Source organism: Lissotriton vulgaris, chromosome 3_1 (assembly GCF_964263255.1).
Source record: "Lissotriton vulgaris chromosome 3_1, aLisVul1.2, whole genome shotgun sequence".
Classification (NCBI taxonomy): domain Eukaryota; kingdom Metazoa; phylum Chordata; class Amphibia; order Caudata; family Salamandridae; genus Lissotriton; species Lissotriton vulgaris.
In genome coordinates this window covers 143,082,623-143,103,619 of record NC_141689.1, presented here as the reverse complement: position 1 = coordinate 143,103,619, position 20,997 = coordinate 143,082,623, and the positions used below count along the sequence as shown (strand labels likewise).

Below are 20,997 nucleotides of genomic sequence, written 5' to 3'. Positions count from 1 at the left end.
GACTTTCAGCCCGCGTTCCCTGCAGTAGAACCAGAAGCTCTAGAATTCCCAACAGAGGCCTCACATGCGAGTAGAATCCCCCTCAAATAGGATTTTGGATGGCTGATGGGTGAAGTCTAATGTCCCTAAGACTTCGGCAGTAGGCAAGCTCAAATCAGGCCCTTGGGTAGTTGCTTCAGCAAGAAGGATGAAAGTTTCAGTGTCCTTTCAATCTTGTTACATGGGCAGAGGTTCGTCTTGACATCCAGAAGTAACACCCCGTGAAGGGGTTTCAGCACAGATCTCTATACCCCAAAAGTGTTTGTTCTCAAAAAGTCACAAATCACTGAACCCAGCCGGAACCTGTTTTGTGTCGTACTGGAGCACTTTCTTCACGATGCTCCATCCTGCCTTTCAGGGAGAGTGGGGTCAGCCCTCAGACACACAGTGGGAGGTGGAGCCATCATTCACCTTTCCAGGCACAGCCCTGCTCATATCAAAGTGTCACCCCTCCCCATACTCCAACTTCAGATCTCTCCATTTATTCCAGGTCGGTCTCAGCCTGCCCTGACCCACCAAATCCAGACAACTAATACACATAACAGCAGAGCACACGGGAAGGCTTAGGCCAGAAAATACCTACTTCCCAAAAGAGGTAGTTTTAAACATGAAGTACAGAAATAATCGACACTAAAAGATGCACTTTAATTTTTGGAGCTCAGTCATACTAAATTTGACTTACCTATCATGTTCCTTGGGTCAATTAAGATTATACCAATTCGTACAGTCAATTTACAGTATGGAGCATTCGCACTGTGGCACTGAATGGCAGTGGCACAGCGCCCAGTGCATCTACCACCAGCAAACAATGCCAGGTCTAACAGGAGCTGACACTTACACCTCAATAGTCTGTGTCCTGTCCCACACAAAGGGTTGTGTGCACAGCTGTAATGGGTCTGCAGCCAGGACTAGGAAGGCGAGACCTCTGTGGTCTTTAAGATCCTCTTTGAAGTCTTCCCCATTTCAAAGGCACAACTGTGCACTGGGTATCTCACCCTAGCACCTCAGTACACTACTGGACCTATGAAGATCTCTTCCAGGAGGAAAGACTGTTGTACTGGTACAAGGACTGCCACTCTGCTGACGGGAACTGTCTCTCTGCTGTGCTGCCATGCTTTGGCCTCACAAGCAATGCGTTGTGTTTCTCGTGTTAACCTCTTCATTTGCATCTCTCTTATGCCCTTGTTGATTTATTTCTCAGGGCTTCAGTGTTCATTTTCTGTTTTCACAGAGAAGACATTTTGCATTTGATGGGAGAGAGTCGCCAAACGTGCACGTGTAGCCATTGTGAGCAATGCAACGCGTGCACGTTTTTAGGGTGAAAAGTGAATTTACTCCAAAAGGTCTTTTTCCTATGCAGCACATGGGTAGGCGAGACATAATAAGTATCTTTATATAGGCTTGACATAAGGCTCAAAATCGATGAAGAAAACACAATGCACATAAGATTCACTTCGAAAGCAATAGAGTACTTAAAAGAAAAGTGTGTTGGACGAACTTAGTTCGAGGCCGGGATCCTCACGACCCGGTGATGCACAATGTGCCTGAGATTTAAAGGGTCACTGCACGCAGCCTCACAAGGAAGCTGAGGTGATGACAGGCAGACTTGCAACAGCCAAGGCTCCCAGCTGTAGCGGTCCACGGCAGGCACTCCTGATAATCATGGGACGGGTCTTAAAGGCGGGCATCCAGCGGCACAAGATCCTCAAAGTGGTGACTAGTGCAGGCAATCAGTGGCACAGCTCCTCAGCTGCAGCTGCCCCCAATAGCGATTGCTATGATTCTCGTAGGACAGCCAAATGCGGGCATTCAGCGGCACTGCTACTCAGCTGAGTCAGCCCACAATATCGATAGCAGTGATTCTCATAGGACGGCAAATGCGATCACTCAGCAGCACAGCTCCTCAGTGGCAGCGGCCCACAATAGCGATTGCAATGATTCTCGAAGGACGGCATATGTGGGCACTCAACGGCACAGCTCCTCAGCTGCAGCGGCCCCCAATAGCGATCACGATGACTTTGGTAACACAAGCTACTTCGGGCTCTCAGCGGCAATATCTCCTAAGCAGTGGTGGCCCAGAATAGCGATCACAATGACTTTGGTAACACAGACAAATGCGGGCTCTCAGCGGCAACAGCTCCTCAGCTGCGGTGGCCCACAATAGCGATCACGATGACTTTGGTAACACAGGCAAATGCGGGCTCTGATCGGCAACAGCTCCTCAGCTGCGGTGGCCCACAATAGCAATCACGATGACTTTGGCAACAAAGGCAAATGCGGGCTCTCAGCGGCAACAGCTCCTCAGCTGCGACGGCCCACAATGGCGATGCGATGACTTTCAGCCCGCGTTCCCTGCAGTAGAACCAGAGGCTCTAGAATTCTTAACAGAGGCCTCACATGCGAGTAGAATCCCCCTCAAATAGGATTTTGGATGGCTGATGGGTGAAGTCTAATGTCCGTAAGACTTCGGCAGTAGGCAAGCTCAAATCAGGCCCTTGGGTAGTTGCTTCAGCAAGAAGGATGAAAGTTTCAGTGTCCTTTCAATCTAGTTACGTGGGCAGAGGTTTGTCTTGACATCCAGAAGTAACACCCCGTGAAGGGGTTTCAGCACAGATCTCTATACCCCAAAAGTGTTTGTTCTCAGAAAAGTCACAAATCACTGAACCCAGCCGGAACCTGTTTTGTGTCGTACTGGAGCACTTTCTTCACGATGCTGCATCCTGCCTTTCAGGGAGAGGGGGCCAGCCCTCAGACACACAGTGGGAGGTGGAGCCATCATTCACCTTTCCAGGCACAGCCCTGCTCATATCAAAGTGTCACCCCTCCCCATACTCCAACTTCATATCTCTCCATTTATTCCAGGTCGGTCTCAGCCTGCCCTGACCCTCCAAATCCAGACAACTAATACACATAACAGCAGAGCACACGGAAAGGCTTAGGCCAGAAAATACCCGCTTCCCAAAAGTGGTAGTTTTAAACATGAAGTAAAGAAATAATGGACACTAAAAGATGCACTTTAATTTTTGGAGCTCAGTCATACTAAATTTGACTTACCTATCATGTTCCTTGGGTCAATTAAGATTATACCAATTCGTACAGTCAATTTACAGTATGGAGCATTCGCACTGTGGCACTGAATGGCAGTGGCACAGCGCCCAGAGCATCTACCACCAGCAAACAATGTCAGGTCTAACAGGAACTGACACTTACACCTCAATAGTCTGTGTCCTGTCCCCACACAAAGGGTTGTGTGCACAGCTGTAATGGGTCAGCATCCAGGACTAGGAAGGAGGGACCTTTGCGGTCTTTGAAGTCTTCCCCATTTCAAAGGCACAACTGTGTACTGGGTATCTCACCCTACCACCTCAGTACACTACTGGACCTATGAAGATCTCTTCCACGAGGAAAGACTGCTGTACTGGTACAAGGACTGCCACTCTGCTGACGGGAACTGTCTCTCTGCTGTGCTGCCATGCTTTGGCCTCACAAGCAATGCATTGTAGTTCTCTTGTTTACCTCTTCATTTGCATCTCTCTTATGCCCTTGTTGATTTATTTCCCAGGGCTTCAGTGTTCATTTTCTGTTTTCACAGAGAAGACATTTTGCATTTGATGGGAGAGAGTTGCAGGGGAGGGGTCGATGTGCAGGGGGACATCCCTCCTTCTGCCTCCTCCCACGGTTGCATTCCAGGCTCTTTAAAAGAAGAGTGTTTGCATGCAAAGGCATGCACTGTGCAGCGGGATCCTTCGAGCACAGACTGAAGCACCCGTACCTGCAGTGACCTGCCTACGCACCAGGTAAGAGACAAGCAACGTGCGGGAATCCGAACCAGCGCCCCTGCTGCAGGTACTAACCCAGACCGGTCCCTGAGGCACTGGACTGGTCCTGAGGGAGGTAAGAAGGGAAAGCAGGGACAGACGACGCATACTTCGTGATTTCTGGTTAACACTTGGAAACAGCGCTGACGTTGCACGCTTCCGATTGTGCATTATAACCAGTTTTATTTCAACATAGAGAAAGCGTTTTAGCTGTGCAGTTGCTGGGCGAGCCAGGTGCCAATGCTCTAAATCTTTGTACTTTGATGAGTCGCGCGCCTATGCTCACCGTCGATTTAGTCCTCTCTAACTACAAACTACATTTAGACGTGACAATGAAAATAACACATTTCGCCCGTAATCTCTTCTCCCATGTCCAGTGAGATAGAGGCACTTTTTTTTATTGTTTCTTAATCAAGAGCAATATTTTTTCCATGTTGATTCGACTCTACAAAAAGTGACGTTTTCGACCACTCCACCTGCTCTTGACGTAATGTGGCGAATTTAGTCAGCCTGTTACTGCATAAATAAGCGGTGCTCTTTCACGAGGGGCGGATTCTGCGCTTTCCTAAACTTGGAAGGAAGTCAGTCCTGGTGGATACTGTGATGTCATTCCACTGAGTGAAGCTCTTTCGGCGTGCATGCACGAGCTTGCGAGACGAGGACTGGGGGAATCGTGTTTTTGCGCAGAATGAACACACACTTTGTCCTGTTAGAATCAACTTTGACTGAGTACTGAACTCTCAGCATTTCTGGGTCTCTTGCACCTGCAGATGTGTTCTTGACACTAACACTCTGAACGTTCACTCCACAGTGAATTGGCATTGCACCCCTGACCCCGTGCCAGTCTCCGGAACTGCAGGGACCCGAGCCCCTCAATCTCCTTTACCTCGTTTCTCTGTAGATTGATAGCTGTGCAAATCTCTTCCAATCTCTCCTACGCTGCACCGACAAAGGTGTTTGTTTGTCCATGCTTTCTCCGCATTCTGTGATGAGTGAATTGGGCGCCACACGTGTTGAGAATGCTGTGGAGTTCATGTTCACCTGCGCCCTGGTACCGGTTAGGGTTACTAGATCCGAGAGGAATGCGTATCCATATGTTTATTTAATTTAAAACGCTGTGATTACTTCTCTGCAGGTGACGCACAATGCACATTGACGCCATGTTACATGTAATGAATTGGTTTAGCACTACATACCTTACAGCAATGCAGGAATACTTATAAGCATGCGGGGCGTTGGATAGTGGGGAGTGTGTGCTGGGCAGTGGCTTCTGTGTCTTAAAACAAGGTCTTGATAATAACTTGAGGGGAACCCCACCGTCTTGGGTAACAAGAGATTGCGTTTAGTACCAAAAAGCCAGTTCCACGCTCATTATTTTCGTACTGCTAGCCATCTTTTGCTGCCACTAATCCACAAAACTCACTTTCCAGTCATGAATGGACTCAGGTTTGATTCCCTGGAGTGTGCATACATGCATTTGATTAATTACCAACCTTTTTGGAACCCCTCCCAGGCGGCGAGCTCGCTCCTTCTTTTTGGTGCCCTGTCCTCCTGCCTCCCTTTCCCCCATAAATCATTCCAGGTACAACCTGTTATGGTGCATAGAAAGGCCGCAGTTTGCTTTGAACATGGATTATACATCTTGCAACTGACTGGTTGAACCGTCACCATCATCCACGTTACTTTACATCACACATAGTCCACCCCATGCTTGGCGTTGTCCCTGTATGCTATGCTATGCTATGGTGATTTGTATAGCGCGCGGCTGCCCCAGCGAAGGGGCGTCCCGGCGCTGCGGAAGGACAGAATACAGTTTACAATGAGGTGGAGACGCTAAGGATGAAGCTATTGTTGAAAGAGGTGTGTTTTGACAGCCTTTCTGAAGGCTAGGAGATCTTGTATCCCACGGATAGCTTCGGGAAGACTGTTCCATAACTTGGCCGCTAGGAAGCGAAAAGAGCGTCCGCCCATTCTGGCCAATCTGATGCGGGGAATGATCGCAAGATGCTGCCCCTCTGACCGGAGCGATCTCCTAGGGATGTACTCTGACAGGAGTGGGCGAAGCATTGGGGGGGAGGAAGTTTTAAGGATTTTGAAAGCAAGGCACAATGCTTTGAACTGGACCCTTTTGCCCACCGGGAGCCAGTGTAGTTTCTTCAGGGTTCCAGATACCGAGGAATGGCGCGGGAGACCCACCAGAGCCCTGGCAGCCGCATTCTGAACTCTTTGCAATCTAGTGATTTCCGCTAGATTAGCCCCCAATAGGAGGGAGCTGGCATAGTCCAGTCTGGAAAGAATGGTTGCCTGGACGATTAGTTGGCGAGTGCGGCTGTCAAAGAACTTCAGAATGGGCCTGATGTTACGCAAGACGCCAAAGCATGTGGCGGCAACCTTTTTTGTGTGGTGCGTGAACTTTAGAGCAGAATCCACCCAAACTCCCATGTTTTTGACACATTCCTTAGGCGTAGGGGATGGGCCTAGCGCATTCGGCCACCAGTTGTCGCCCCAGGACGAAGTGTTTTTGCCCAGGAGGAGAATCTCCGTTTTCCCGGCGTTTAATTGAAGAAAATTCGCCGTCATCCAGTTGGTGATGTCAGTGAGTGTCTGCTTAAAGTGTTGTGCCTCCAGACCACTGTTGTCCATAAGTGACACCACCAACTGGGTGTCGTCTGCATAAGATACCAGGGCAAGTCCATTTCTTCTAGCCACTTCTGCCAGGGGGCGGACATATACATTGAACAGGGTAGGGCTCAGGGAAGAGCCTTGCGGCACTCCCTGTCCAATGTTATGTTCCTCAGAGATGTGTGGAGGGGTAGAGACTCTAAAAGACCTATTGAAAAGGAAGTCTCTAAACCATCCCAGAGCTGACCCTGTGATACCAATTTCCTCCAATCTCATCAAGAGGACCTCGTGTGACACCGTATCGAAGGCAGCACTAAGGTCCAACAGGACCAGTGCTGCCGTGCCTCCGGTGTCAAGGATGGTACGGAGGTCCTCTGAAACACTGAGCAGGGCGGTCTCGGTGCTATGACCAGCTCTAAACCCGTGTTGAGAGTCGTCCAAGATGTTATTGGTGAGGAGGAAATCTGTCAGAATGTTATTGACGTGTGCCTCGATGATTTTGGCAGGCCAGGGAAGCAGGGAGATAGGTCTGAAGTTCTCAGGGAGCGAGGGCTCTAGAGTGGGTTTTTTTAGAATGGGAGAAACCCAGGCCTGCTTCCACTTGGAGGGAACTTTAGCGGTCGAAAGGGACCGGTTGATGATATTTCGGATGTGCTCAGTGATAGATTCATGGGCTTTGCAGAAGGTGACCGGTTTAAGGGGATCTGCCGGGGAGCCTGATTTAATCTTTTTGCAGATTTTTTGGAAACTCTCTCGCTCAAGCGTGGGTAGGGAGGAGAGAGAGGGCCTAGTAGGATCAAAAATGGCCAATGGCTGCGGGCCTTTAGGAAAAGTGTCGTAGATTTTCCTGATCTTGTTGGTGAAGAAGTTGGCCATGTTATTACAGAGGTCAGGGGAGGTGATAGTGGTGTTGACCATTTTCTTTACGGTAAGATCTTTCAAAATTTTGAATACAGCTTTCGAGGTGTTAGAACTGTTGTTGATTTCATTGGCATAATATTCCGCCCTTATTCTGCAGATCTTACGATGGTAGGTTTTTTGAAGCATGACATAGTCTAGAACGGGGTAGTATGACAGTACTACCCCGTTCGAGGGGCCCTTTTCTGCTAATGTCTCAGTGTTTTCGGATCTAGGCTTCCCGTGCTACTGACATTGTTGGCGTCCGTTAGGTCTGGCCCGGGGTGCAAGTGTCGTTCCGCCTTCCCTGGACCCTTGCTGGCCACTCGCCTGCTCCTCAGTGCCCCTGTCGTGTGGCATCCCATAGACACTGTGTGAGCAGCACTTCAGCCTATGGTACCTTCCCCTTTGAATCTTTCTCTGGGTTGCCTCAGATGTGATGGGTCTTCATATGTCCAAAACGGGGACCCAGGTCCCCTTTTGACCCTCTTGTCCCCTTCTGCTGTGATTGGACGGCTAGCAGTCTTAATTGGGGTGGCCAATGTGTTTTGCAACCGCAATTGCGATCACAAAAATCTTGCAATTTACCGCCCTCTTCAAGAGGGTGGTAATGCACTCGCAAAAGGGAAGGGATCCTTTGCAAATGCAGGGGAAAATATTTCTATGGGGCAGGCAATTGTTCCAAGGACCACTCCCTGCCCTTAAAAATGAAACAAAAACGTTTCATTTTTCTTTTCATAAGTGCGGCCCGTTTTCGGACTGCATTAAAAAAAACTGCTTTATTCAAAAGCAGAAACAGACATGGAGGTCTGCTGAGCAAGGCAGGCCAGTACACCTGGGAGAGCCAACCATTCCCAAAGGGGTCGCAAATTACGAGTGCCTCTTGAATATTGATGAGGCATGCAATTTGCAACCTCATCGAGAATCGCAAACAGTGTCTCTGACACTGTTGTACATCCCAATTTGCGAGTCACAAATAGCAAATCACAATTGCAACGCAATTTGCGAGTCGCAAATTTGGTGGTTGTACATCTGGCCCAAAGCTCTAGGTTTGCATGTGCAAGGCACTACGGGAATGTGTTGGTTTACATCAGAGGCTGGACTGTTCACACATTTGGAAAGCTGAAGTGGACGTGGGGTTTGGTACAGTTGTACTGTGATGTGCAACTAGGAATTCTGATTAAAGCTGTACTCTGGAGAAAATTGATCCAATGTAATCCCTAATTCCTCTTCCTTAAAGAGGAATGAGAGAAAGGATGGGTGCAAACCTGTCCACCCTACTTCCGCCAAACACACCCATTGATTCAGGGCAAGCTCTACTGCTGTCTTGGAGGCATGGTCTTGGCGTAGCCACTGAAAACATAGTCCCTCTTAAGCACAAATTTGCTATGCTGCCATATAGCCAGCCTGCTGTATAATTTTAAAATATTTTAATAAAAAAATTCCCCTCACTTAAGTAGAGCAAAATGTATTAAAACCGCAGGGACTCTGTCTTTCACACTTTGCAGAAGTTGACATCTTTCAGCATTGAATAAGGAGGCAATTTTTCTTAGATATGGTTAATAGCCCCAACTGATGGATTGGAGGATGTTTTTTGACTGCAGCAGAAAACAAAAAAACATGCGTACTGCAATATGATCTAAAGAAAAAAAAATTGGACTCTCTCCAATGCACTACTGTATGTCTCACCCTATACCTCTCCCAATATATCCTCTACCTCCACTCTCTGACTCACCCAAACCTCATTCTGCTACTCTGATCTCCAAATAACCCTTTCTAGACTTCCCTCCTCTATCCCTCTTTGGATCAACCCAAACCTCATTTTAATACAATGAACTCCCAAAAATCTCTCTAAATTCTTTCCATATATATTCCTCCTTTGACTCATCCCAAAGCTCATTTTACTACTATGATCACCCTAATCCATTTGTAGAGATTCTTCTCTCCTCCATCTCTCTTTTAGGGACCCCAAACCTCCTCTTCTATGATCTCCCAATAAACACTTTCTAGACTCTTTCCTCTTCCATTCCTCCATTATCCTTTTAATTCCAACTAACAAACCACATGTCCACTGCTCAAATTAACTCCTATTTCGCTATACGAATCCACCACTAATCCTTTTTGGGTCCTGGAATTGTGTGACACTTGCTGAAAAGCGCTTTAACCCCGCGTCCAGATCTATATAAATACAATGACAGTTACAATCACAATAGAGTAACAATCTAGAAACCAGTGACCTCTTCCATCACTCGTCTGTATGCTTTCCATTGATCCTGAACACCACAACAATTCCTGTTTGTCCAGGCTTTTGGTATAGAAATACCATCTACGTAGAAGCATATATTTATATATTTGCCTTACAATGGGATAGTGTGGCGTTTTTTCTTCCCAAAGACAGTTTTTGACAATGGACATCCCATCGCCACTCCGCTTATTTGATAGTAGAATTCGTCATCAAACTTAAAATAGTTTTTCTTAAGTGCAAAGCTTGCTAGTTTGAGAATGAAATCAGTTGGAACTTTATGTGGTCTTATTCTTCAATCTAAGAAATATTTCAGAACATGAAGGCCTTCCTCTTGGAGTATTTGGGTGTATAATAACACCACGTCCACTGTCACTAGAAAAGGACTATTTGCCTCAAAATTGATCTGACTGATTTTATTTATGAAATCTGTGGTGTCCTTAAGGAAAGATTTGACATCAACCATAGAGGGTTTAAGGAAGTACTCCACAAATTTTGAAGCTGGTTCCATGAGGGATTCGCATCCCGAGACAATCGGTCTCCCAGGTGGTTGTGTTTCATTTTTGTGCACTTTAGGCAGTACATAAAAAAGTGGAATTCTTGGAGTTTTTATTTTCAAATACTCTGTCTCTTTTTTGCCAAGGAAGCCTTGGGCATGGCCTTCATCCACAATTGCGTGCAGAACATTTTTTAGTTCACTGGTAGGATCATGGTTAATTTTTCTATAACAGCGGTTATCATCCAATTGGCCTTTGACTTCAGTGACATACAATGTCCTGTCCCAGAGGACTATTGCGCCGCCTTTGTCAGCTTGTTTGTAAATAACTGACGTGTCTTTCTTTAAGTCCATAAGTGCCAAGGATTCATTTTTTGATATGTTAAATCTAGTCAATTTCCTTTTTTGTTCCATATCCAAAATCAATGAAAGTAATGTCCTCTCAAAAGTGATGATTTCCTTTGGAATTTTGTTATTTGAGGGTACAAATGTTGATTTATTTTTTAGGCCTGTTTTCTCTAAAGTTGTATCAAAAGAATTTTCAAAAAAGAAAGCCTTAATCCGAACTTTTCTACATAATTCGAGAGTTTCCATTTTGAGTTTGACAAAGTCTGTGAACTGGGAAGGAACAAAAGATAGACCTTTTTCAAGGATCCTAGTTTCATCTTGTGTTAAAATTTTGTTTGACAGATTAACAATTGAAGATTGTATTAATTCTTGGATTCTGTCTCCCGGTGGACATCTCCCATGGCTGCTGATTGCAGTGAACCTTTCCTCTGGGTTTTATCTGGCCTCTTCCTAAAAAAGGCATTTGATGGTTCTGGTGAGATCCTCTTCTGTTATTAAACCTCCGGGGTTCCGGGGTTTCGCTTTCACTACTACTCCATGAGTAAGATGTTTCCAAAAATGTGATATAATTATTGGATGATCTCCCTTGATATTCTTGTAGGTGTCTATGAGCCTCAGGTCTTGAGTAGAAGTCCGTTTGTAAATAAGGGTAGACTTTATCTATATTGAAATTACGTTTGTCCTTCTCGAACTGAGAACTCTTTTGATTGATGGTGTAATCTTTGAATTCTCCTATTTCTTTTTCAACTTTTTCTAAGAGAGTTTTTGCGTCCGTAATGAATTGAATTGTAGAGATGGCCTTTTCTAATTTGGATATTTCTTCTAATTGAAGTTTGGAAAGTCTCTGTGCAGTCTCCACTGTTAAGACCATTAGATCCCTGCTGCACTTTGTTTCAATGTAGCTGTATCCTTTTTTATAGATAGGATCCTCCGTAAAAATTACTGGAACATTTTTTATTTGAAGTCCTGCTGGAATTGTGCCGGCCCGAAGATGTTGTAACAAAAAATGTCTGTGTAAATCGGTCCGTATCTGTTTTTTCTTCAGTCTTAATAGATTGTCAATGTCGTACTGATTTTGGGCAGATACACTTAGAGTGGCGGAGGCGAAGAGAGCCGGGGCAGCTAGAAGGTTTTTTATATGTTCTTCGCTGTAAGCGAAAGTTTCTGTATCAGACATACCAGGGCTACTATACAAAAGTACAACACAAAAACACAACTGAGACAACAATCAACTTTACGGGTCCCAACAAAACCCGTTGCAGGACCTTTTCTCCTGTAAGCACAAATACAATTGATTCAGAAACAACCAAGTCACCAACTAGGGCAACCACACAGGCGTGCGCCTGCGAAAGCAGTGAAAAAACAACGCTGGATGTGGGCTTCCCATAGTAAGGCCAAGCCTCATCAACACAACTAAACAACCGGAAAACCAATACTGAGACCTCTATTTCACTAAAGTTTCCTACGAGCAAATAATTAAACTAAGTGCGGGACAGTGACACAGTTCACAGATTAAATCTCTTTTATTTATGAAATACATTTTTTGAAAAGAATTAGTTGGTTCAAAGTTTACCAAAGATTCAACACAATTTAGAACACAAACAAGACAGGGAACAATATTCATAAAAATGACATTTTCTTAAAACAAACATTGATAGCACAACAATTAGTGAAATTACATTTTCTTAAAACAAACATTGATAGCACAACAATTAGTGAAAAAACATACTATCATACCAAGTTGATCAACGTTTGCAATCATAACTCATTTTCTCATACACAACACCCACTCAGGACTATATATACAATTGTAATGTCACAAACTAATTATTTGAATGCAAATAAATGAAGGAAGAGGCACCATAGACAGCAGATATAGAAAAGCAAATCCGCTTATTTTTATAATTTCTAAAACATTATTGTTTAAATTTGACTGTCTTATTGTGTTGTAGAATGGTCTACGTGTTTCGAACCCTTAATAATTTCATGAGGTTCTCATCAGGACCTCATGGCTGGAAAAAAGAAGAAAATAAGGGCTAAATCAGAATGGAGAGGATTATGTAGGGTGGTTTAATTTCTAGCTGTCTGGACTGGCCTTCGCTTCCTACCTTGTGTGAGAACTCATACTGTGAATAGACACCCGGACGTTGGCCGACTGAAAGACAAATTAATTGGGACAATAGGTCAGCCTACCATCAAGTATTCAAAACTACTGTGCCAGTGTTAAATATAAAACCAAGGTTGTACTCACATACACAACGGTGGGGGATGAACGAATTATCTGTGGGTACAAAAATGACTTAATGAGCACTGGGAAGGGTTTTGAAGAAGGCGCAATTTTTTGACATACGGCATGTGCCGCCTCGCTTACTTGTAAGATGTGCTCGTTTATTTCACAATGGGGAAGTTTTCGAATGCAGCGATGCTCAAATTGAATCAATCACGGGCCTGTGGGTGAAAGAAAGAGCACGCGTTAGTCACGTGTGGGCCTCGATGTAAGCGGCAAGAGTTTTGCGTTTGAGCTTACATTACACGCTTGGTGCAGGCTTGCACATACCTTGAATTGAAGCCGCGTCCGGTCCTCTGTATTGAAGTCAGCGAAACACACTCCGTGTGTTCTCGCGCTGAGCGGTTCAGATATTTCACATCTACTTCCGCGATATCCAGGCTTCTGGGAACTGTAGTTCCACTGGTAGTGGAAACGCTGAAACGCTTGTATGTGGATGTTTGCGAGCGATTTACGGCACTAGTCTGCCTCCATCTTTCGGATGTATTTATTTCTCTACCAATTTAGAGATGCTGAACATCTATGGGCACATGTACAACGTGATACTGCCAATTTTGTGGGAGAATGTCTTGTTTATAAGGGTTCTTCATTTCTAAGTGCAATGTGTAAAGGCGTTTATAACTGATATTTGTGTTAATGTTACTGGCTCGCGTGTGTTTGGTCACAGTTATCGCGCGTCCATTATGGCAAGGACTGGTAATCATATTAGGCCGAACACTGAAATTCCTATTGATGTCACTTATAGTCCTATTTTCACAGATTTCGTTTTCCACTTGAAAGTGTGGTATGTACAAGCATTCTTTGGAATTTGGAATTTGGAATGGTATTTCTAAAGCGCAGACGGTCGCTCCGGAAGGAGCATCATGGCGCTATGAGTCCTGTTTCCAAGTCACAGAGTGAAATGAGGGAGGCTAGATGGCAGCTTTGGACCAGTCGTCGGGAAGCTTGAAGATCCAGGTTTTGAGGATTTGTGATGTGGGCAGGGTTGTGTTGTGGAATGGTCTTAATGGCTTGCGTCAATATGGTCGCAATTATGCCGCGTCCAAGGATATAATATTTGGCAATGTCTTGTTTGAGGTCGGCATTTTATGTCCAGTGTGGACTACGTGTGGGATTCAGTTTAGTTTATGTAATTCAGACATTTCATTGAGCCCTTTGGCAACTGTGTTAAATTTTAAGATTAGCATTGCTTCTCTCTGCAGCAGTTTTTTGTCCAAGTCACCCCCTCTTTGGTCTTTGTCAACCTTTAGGATCACGGTCCATTTCAAATCGGCTTCTTTGTGGTCCATTGTTAACCAATGGTTGACCAATGGCGCTGTCAATGCCTTCATTCTTATTCGTGACTTATGATGCGTTATGCGACCTTACTTCCTGGTTGTTTTTACCAATATATAACAAGTCACATGGACACTTGATCCCGTATATCACATTACGCGACTTGCAATTTGTGAAGGCAGTATGTTTCCAGGAGATGTTTTTGTATTGGAAAACTGAGCCTTCTTCTGTTGACGAGCCACAAACGCATGTTCCGCACTTTTTGTGTCCAATTACTGGACGGAGTCCTATGTAGCTTCTGACTGAGACGGTCTCTTTTTGTGGTAGGGCTGCTCTGACTAGATGATTACCAATGGATCGATTTTTCTTGAAGGTGAATAACGGTCTGGCATTAAATGCAGTATGTAGGTTTTTAATTAGATGCCAATTTTTTGCGACCACTTTTTTGAGTAAATTTGAATTGGGGCAGAAGGTGGAGACGAAGACTATTCTGTCTGTTTCTTTTTTTGTTTTCCTCTCTAATAGGCTCTTGCATGGTGTCCACCATGCGCGTTTAAGTGATCTCTTGAGGAGTTTTTTTGGATACCCCCTTTCCAGGAGGTTATCTGTTAACTTGGCCGCATTGTCCATGAACTCATATTTTGAGTGGCAATTACGCTGGATTCGTAAGTATTGTCCGTAGGGTAGGTTGTCCTTCATACTCTTCGGATGATTACTTTTGTAATGGAGTGATTTGTTACGGTGGGTCTCTTTTTTGTATAAAGTGGTCACAAGTCCTCCATTAGCCGGGTATACTTCCACATCCAGAAAGGGTTTTTTTCTTTTGAATAATTCAGACTGAATTGGATCTCCTCTGTCCGATTATTGAGCCATAGATGAAATTCTTTGAGTTCTTCCTCCTGTCCTGTCCACACAAAAAAGACATCATCTATATATCTATTACAATAACCAATATATTGGAAGAATGGGTTATTTTTATAGATGAAAGTTTCCTCATAGTCTGCCATAAACAGTACTGCCAGCTCCGGGGCAAATGGACATCCCATCGCCACTCCGCTTATTTGATAGTAGAATTTGTCATCAAACTTAAAATAGTTTTTCTTAAGTGCAAAGCTTGCTAGTTTGAGAATGAAATCAGTTGGAACTTTATGTGGTCTTATTCTTGAGTCTAAGAAATATTTCAGAACATGAAGGGCTTCCTCTTGGAGTATTTGGGTGTATAATGACACCACGTCCATTGTCACTAGAAAATGACTATTTGCCTCAAAATCAATCTGACAGATTTTATTCATAAAATCCGTGGTGTCCTTAAGGAAAGATTTGACGTCAACCATAAAGGGTTTAAGGAAGTATTCCACAAATTTTTAAGCTGGTTCCAAGAGGGATTCGCATCCTGAGACAATCGGTCTCCCAGGTGGTTGTGTTTCATTTTTGTGCACTTTAGGCAGTACATAAAAAAGTGGAATTCTTGGATTTTTTATTTTCAAATACTCTGTCTCTTTTTTGCCAAGGAAGCCTTGGGCATGGCCTTCATCCACAATTGCTTGCAGAACATTTTTTAGTTCACTGGTAGGATCATGGTTAATTTTTCTATAACAGCGGTTATCATCCAATTGGCGTTTGACTTCAGTGACATACAATGTCCTGTGCCAGAGGACTATTGTGCCGCCTTTTGTCAGCTTGTTTGTAAATAACTGACGTGTCTTTCTTTAAGTCTATAAGTACCAAGGATTAATTTTTTGATATGTTAAATCTAGTCCATTTCCTTTTTTGTTCCATATCCAAAATCGATGAAAGTAATGTCCTCTCAAAAGTGATGATTTCCTTTGGAATTTTGTTATTTGAGGGTACAAATGTTGATTTATTTTTTAAGCCTGTATTCTCTAAAGTTGTATCAAAAGAATTTTCAAAAAAGAAAGCCTTAAGCCGAACTTTTCTGCAGAATTCGAGAGTTTCCATTATGAGTTTGACAAAGTCTGTGAACTGGGAAGGAACAAAAGATAGACATTTCTCCAGGATCCTAGTTTCATCTTGTGTTAACAAATTTTTGACAGATTGACAATTGAAGATTGTTTTAATTCTTGTAATTCTGTCTCCTGGTGGACATCTCCCATGGCTGCTGATTGAAGCGAAAATTTCCTCTGGGTTTTGTCTGGCCTCTTTAGGTACACTCCGGATCAGATTCTGGGTACTCTTGTGAGTCCCTAGTATATGATACACTAGGAACCCAGGCCATAGTTACCCCAGAGGTCTACCAGTGGCTGCAGCATATATTGTGCCACCCCTGGGAAGCATTCCAAAATGAAACCACAGGTCTGCTACTGCAGCCTGTGTAAGGTGGTGTGTGCACCCCTTACCCAGATATAGGTTTTCTCAATCTACCATACACTACACATATAAACCTATCAGACACCACTATGGCAGGCCTTATCAATCCTGAAAGCAGGGTGCATGGTTTTATGCAGGAGGGTGCCCATGCATGCGCAAAGCACCCCTACCGCCTTTGGAATCAATCCTCCGGGTTGTTAGTGGTGCAGCCTGACTATATACTTTTAAATGCATTATCTCCTAGCAGTAAAATACAAGTATGGAATGGCTGCACAAAAACATGTTGTGTTTGGTGTCAAACACCTTGAAATCATGCCTCCACCCCAGGAAAGGTTTGGGAGGCATGATAACTCTCTTCCACAGAGACTTGCATGAGCCACCTGGTTGCCCAGTAACAGCTTTCTTTAACCCTGGCATCGCAAAATGGATGCTGCAGCCACAAACAATAGTCTGGCCTCCTGCTAGTGACCGAAACTCAGGCAGGGGAGTCCTGGACAATAGGTTTCCTGTCACAGGGAGGTGTTACCACCTCCCAGACAGGTTTTAGTGTATTGGGCTGGGTGGGGCACTGTTTTAGTGCGTGAAAGTCTGCACTGGGGGCACATTTGGTGTCCCTGTGCATAGTCCAGTTCAAATCGGTTGCAGGGGCTCCCAGCCCCTGCTCTGGCTTGAAACTGGACAAAGAAAATGGGTGTAGCCACCCCTCTTTCCAAACCCTTCCATAGGTGGGTCCCCAGAGTTTGTTCAACCCCTTCCTTGGGTATAAATGAGGAACCCCTGGCAACAGGACTTTAGATTACCCTGGACAAAACTCTGTGTCTGAATCGCGGACCTTTGACGCTCTACTACAAGAATAGAGGATGGAAGAATCTCCCTTGGTGTCAAGGGGTGACTCTCCTGCTTGGCAGGCACCAACAAAGCATTTAATGGTCTGCAAGTCCGAAGCTCCTGATGGACTCCAAAGTACCTGCAACCCAGGAGGTAGATTTCCAGACTTCTCAGCGGCCGACTTGAGTCCCCAGCAAAAGCCCTCGTGAGTGATGAGGAACCAGAACTCCTGGACACCGTGCACATTTGCAAATGCTTCAGCTTCTTGACATTCCTCGAAGTTATGCTTTGGGCTATTAGTAGTTCTGACCCTGAGCAAATTTTGCTCTGAAGATTACACGCCACGAGTGTTCATTGAGCCTGCTTTTTGTAACTGCTCTTGAGGTCCCTTCACAATCGTTTGTCTCTTGACTTGCGGGTCCCTGCGAAGGGCAACTTTAATTTCAGTGGGCTTCCCCAGTTGCTCCAGGCCTGCCCTGACTCCCCCTTGCTGAAGGAGTCCCCTGGGCCTTGCTGGTCCACACCGAAGCTGCTTATTTCCTTACTGTGTGGGCTGCAGTTGCCAAGGCTTGTTTGTTCTGATTGTGAGTTTTTACCTCAGCACTCGACCTTCCTGCTTGCAACAGTTTGCCTGCAGATCCTTATTGTGCTCGACCCTCCTGGTCGTTGTGGCGGCGGAGTCAAGCTTCACCTCTTCTCACCTGAAGCACCCAACATCGGTGGGCATTAGCTTGTCTGTACCTTCTGCTTTCAGGTTCTTCATGTCACAAATACAGGCTTGGATCTCTTCCGACACTTCTCTTTTCCATGGCAGCAGAACTTTGTAGCAGATTGCCATTGAAAACGACGACGGAATCCGACACCAAAAGACACCTATGCACCCAGCTCCCAGGGTGAGGTAACTCGAGTACTCCAGTGCTCCCCTGGGTGTGGGCCCTAGAACCCCTTAAGTCTAAAGGGGTTAGCTAAAAAAAACTCTCCTAAGTGTCCTTAATCTTCAAAATTCCAACCACGACTTTCTCCATTGAAGTTAACAACGATTCGTGGCTGTGTTCCCACACTGCACAAATCCCCGTGGATAACCTGTGTCACACCCTTGGGTGGTTCCTTGTGGTCCAAGCACTTCTACAGGCCCTAGGCTTCGTGTCTAGTCAAGTCATGGTTCTTATACCACTTTATTGATATATGGTTTGGTACGCCCCTAAGGCTCAACGTATATTGTGCTAATTTACTGCATTTGCTTGATTGTGTTTTATGTACTTTGACTTCTAATCTCATAAAGAGATTTATAGAGAGTATTTAGAAATAAATACACATAATTTATACACACCTGGTGTGCTTCTCCTTTCATATGGTAATTCATGAGAGTATAGACTGGTGAAACAAGCTGCTTTACATTCCTTCAAGACTAAGAGGTTCATTAGCCCGCCCGCCACCCTATCGGTAAACGGGACCGCCCGCCTTAAGGGCGGGAGTCCCGACGCCAGCATTAGGATGTGCCCGCCACTTCTGTTTCTTCTCTTGCACATCTTCTGCTTCTTTCTGCACCTCTGTTACCTTTTTTCCATACTTCTCTTGCCTCTTTCTGCACTTCTCTTGCCTCTTTCTGCACTTCTGTTGCTTCTCCTGCACATCTGCTGCTTCTTTCTGCACCTCTGTTGCCTCTTTCTCAATTTCGTTTGCTTGTTTCTGCACCTCTCTTGCTTCTTTCTCCACCTCTCTTGCCTCCTTCTACACCTCTTTTGATCCTTTCTGTACTTCTCTTGCCTCTTTCTGGACCCCCTTCTTGTTTGTTTGTGTACCTCACTTGCGTCTTGCCTTACTTATCTTACCTCTTTCTGCACCCCTATTGTCATTTCTGTACTTCTCTTGCTTTTTTTCGGCAACTCTCTTCTTTCTTTCTGCAACTCTTGTCTCTTTCATCACTTCTCTTGCTTCTTTCTGCACATTTGTTGCTTCTTTCAACACTTCTCTGAGTGTTTCTGCATCTCTCTTGCCTCTTTCTGCACCCCTCTTGCTTCTTTCTGTACCTATCTTGCCTCTGTCTGCACCCATCTTCCTTCTTTATGCACCTCTCTTGCCTCTTTATGTTCTTCTCTTGCCTTTTTTCTATACTTCTGGTACAGTTGTACTGTGATGTGCAACTAGGAATTCTGATTAAAGCTGTACTCTGGAGAAAATTGATCCAATGTAATCCCTAATTCCTCTTCCTTAAAGAGGAATGAGAGAAAGGATGGGTGCAAACCTGTCCACCCTACTTCCGCCAAACACACCCATTGATTCAGGGCAAGCTCTACTGCTGTCTTGGAGGCATGGTCTTGGCGTAGCCACTGAAAACATAGTCCCTCTTAAGCACAAATTTGCTATGCTGCCATATAGCCAGCCTGCTGTATAATTTTAAAATATTTTAATAAAAAAATTCCCCTCACTTAAGTAGAGCAAAATGTATTAAAACCGCAGGGACTCTGTCTTTCACACTTTGCAGAAGTTGACATCTTTCAGCATTGAATAAGGAGGCAATTTTTCTTAGATATGGTTAATACCCCCAACTGATGGATTGGAGGATGTTTTTTGACTGCAGCAGAAAACAAAAAAACATGCGTACTGCAATATGATCTAAAGAAAAAAAAATTGGACTCTCTCCAATGCACTACTGTATGTCTCACCCTATACCTCTCCCAATATATCCTCTACCTCCACTCTCTGACTCACCCAAACCTCATTCTGCTACTATGATCTCCAAATAACCCTTTCTAGACTTCCCTCCTCTATCCCTCTTTGGATCAACCCAAACCTCATTTTAATACAATGAACTCCCAAAAATCTCTCTAAATTCTTTCCATATATATTCCTCCTTTGACTCATCCCAAAGCTCATTTTACTACTATGATCACCCTAATCCATTTGTAGAGATTCTTCTCTCCTCCATCTCTCTTTTAGGGACCCCAAACCTCCTCTTCTATGATCTCCCAATAAACACTTTCTAGACTCTTTCCTCTTCCATTCCTCCATTATCCTTTTAATTCCAACTAACAAACCACATGTCCACTGCTCAAATTAACTCCTATTTCGCTATACGAATCCACCACTAATCCTTTTTGGGTCCTGGAATTGTGTGACACTTGCTGAAAAGCGCTTTAACCCCGCGTCCAGATCTATATAAATACAATGACAGTTACAATCACAATAGAGTAACAATCTAGAAACCAGTGACCTCTTCCATCACTCGTCTGTATGCTTTCCATTGATCCTGAACACCACAACAATTCCTGTTTGTCCAGGCTTTTGGTATAGAAATACCATCTACGTAGAAGCATATATTTATATATTTGCCTTACAATGGGATAGTGTGGCGTTTTTTCTTCCCAAAGACAGTTTTTGACAATGGACATCCCATCGCCACTCCGCTTATTTGATAGTAGAATTCGTCATCAAACTTAAAATAGTTTTTCTTAAGTGCAAAGCTTGCTAGTTTGAGAATGAAATCAGTTGGAACTTTATGTGGTCTTATTCTTCAATCTAAGAAATATTTCAGAACATGAAGGCCTTCCTCTTGGAGTATTTGGGTGTATAATAACACCACGTCCACTGTCACTAGAAAAGGACTATTTGCCTCAAAATTGATCTGACTGATTTTATTTATGAAATCTGTGGTGTCCTTAAGGAAAGATTTGACATCAACCATAGAGGGTTTAAGGAAGTAGTCCACAAATTTTGAAGCTGGTTCCATGAGGGATTCGCATCCCGAGACAATCGGTCTCCCAGGTGGTTGTGTTTCATTTTTGTGCACTTTAGGCAGTACATAAAAAAGTGGAAT

General features: G+C 44.4%; 1 protein-coding gene across 1 annotated transcript in view; it reads left to right on the top strand.

Moving 5' to 3' along the window:
• Positions 1-3,759: 3,759 nt before the first annotated feature.
• The window catches only part of LOC147726106 (uncharacterized), a 164,213-nt gene continuing 146,975 nt past the window's right edge, over positions 3,760-20,997 (top strand). The window contains exon 1 of the mRNA XM_086960211.1: positions 3,760-3,836. The gene's annotated coding sequence lies outside the window, so the exon portion shown is untranslated. The remainder of the gene's footprint in view (positions 3,837-20,997) is intronic.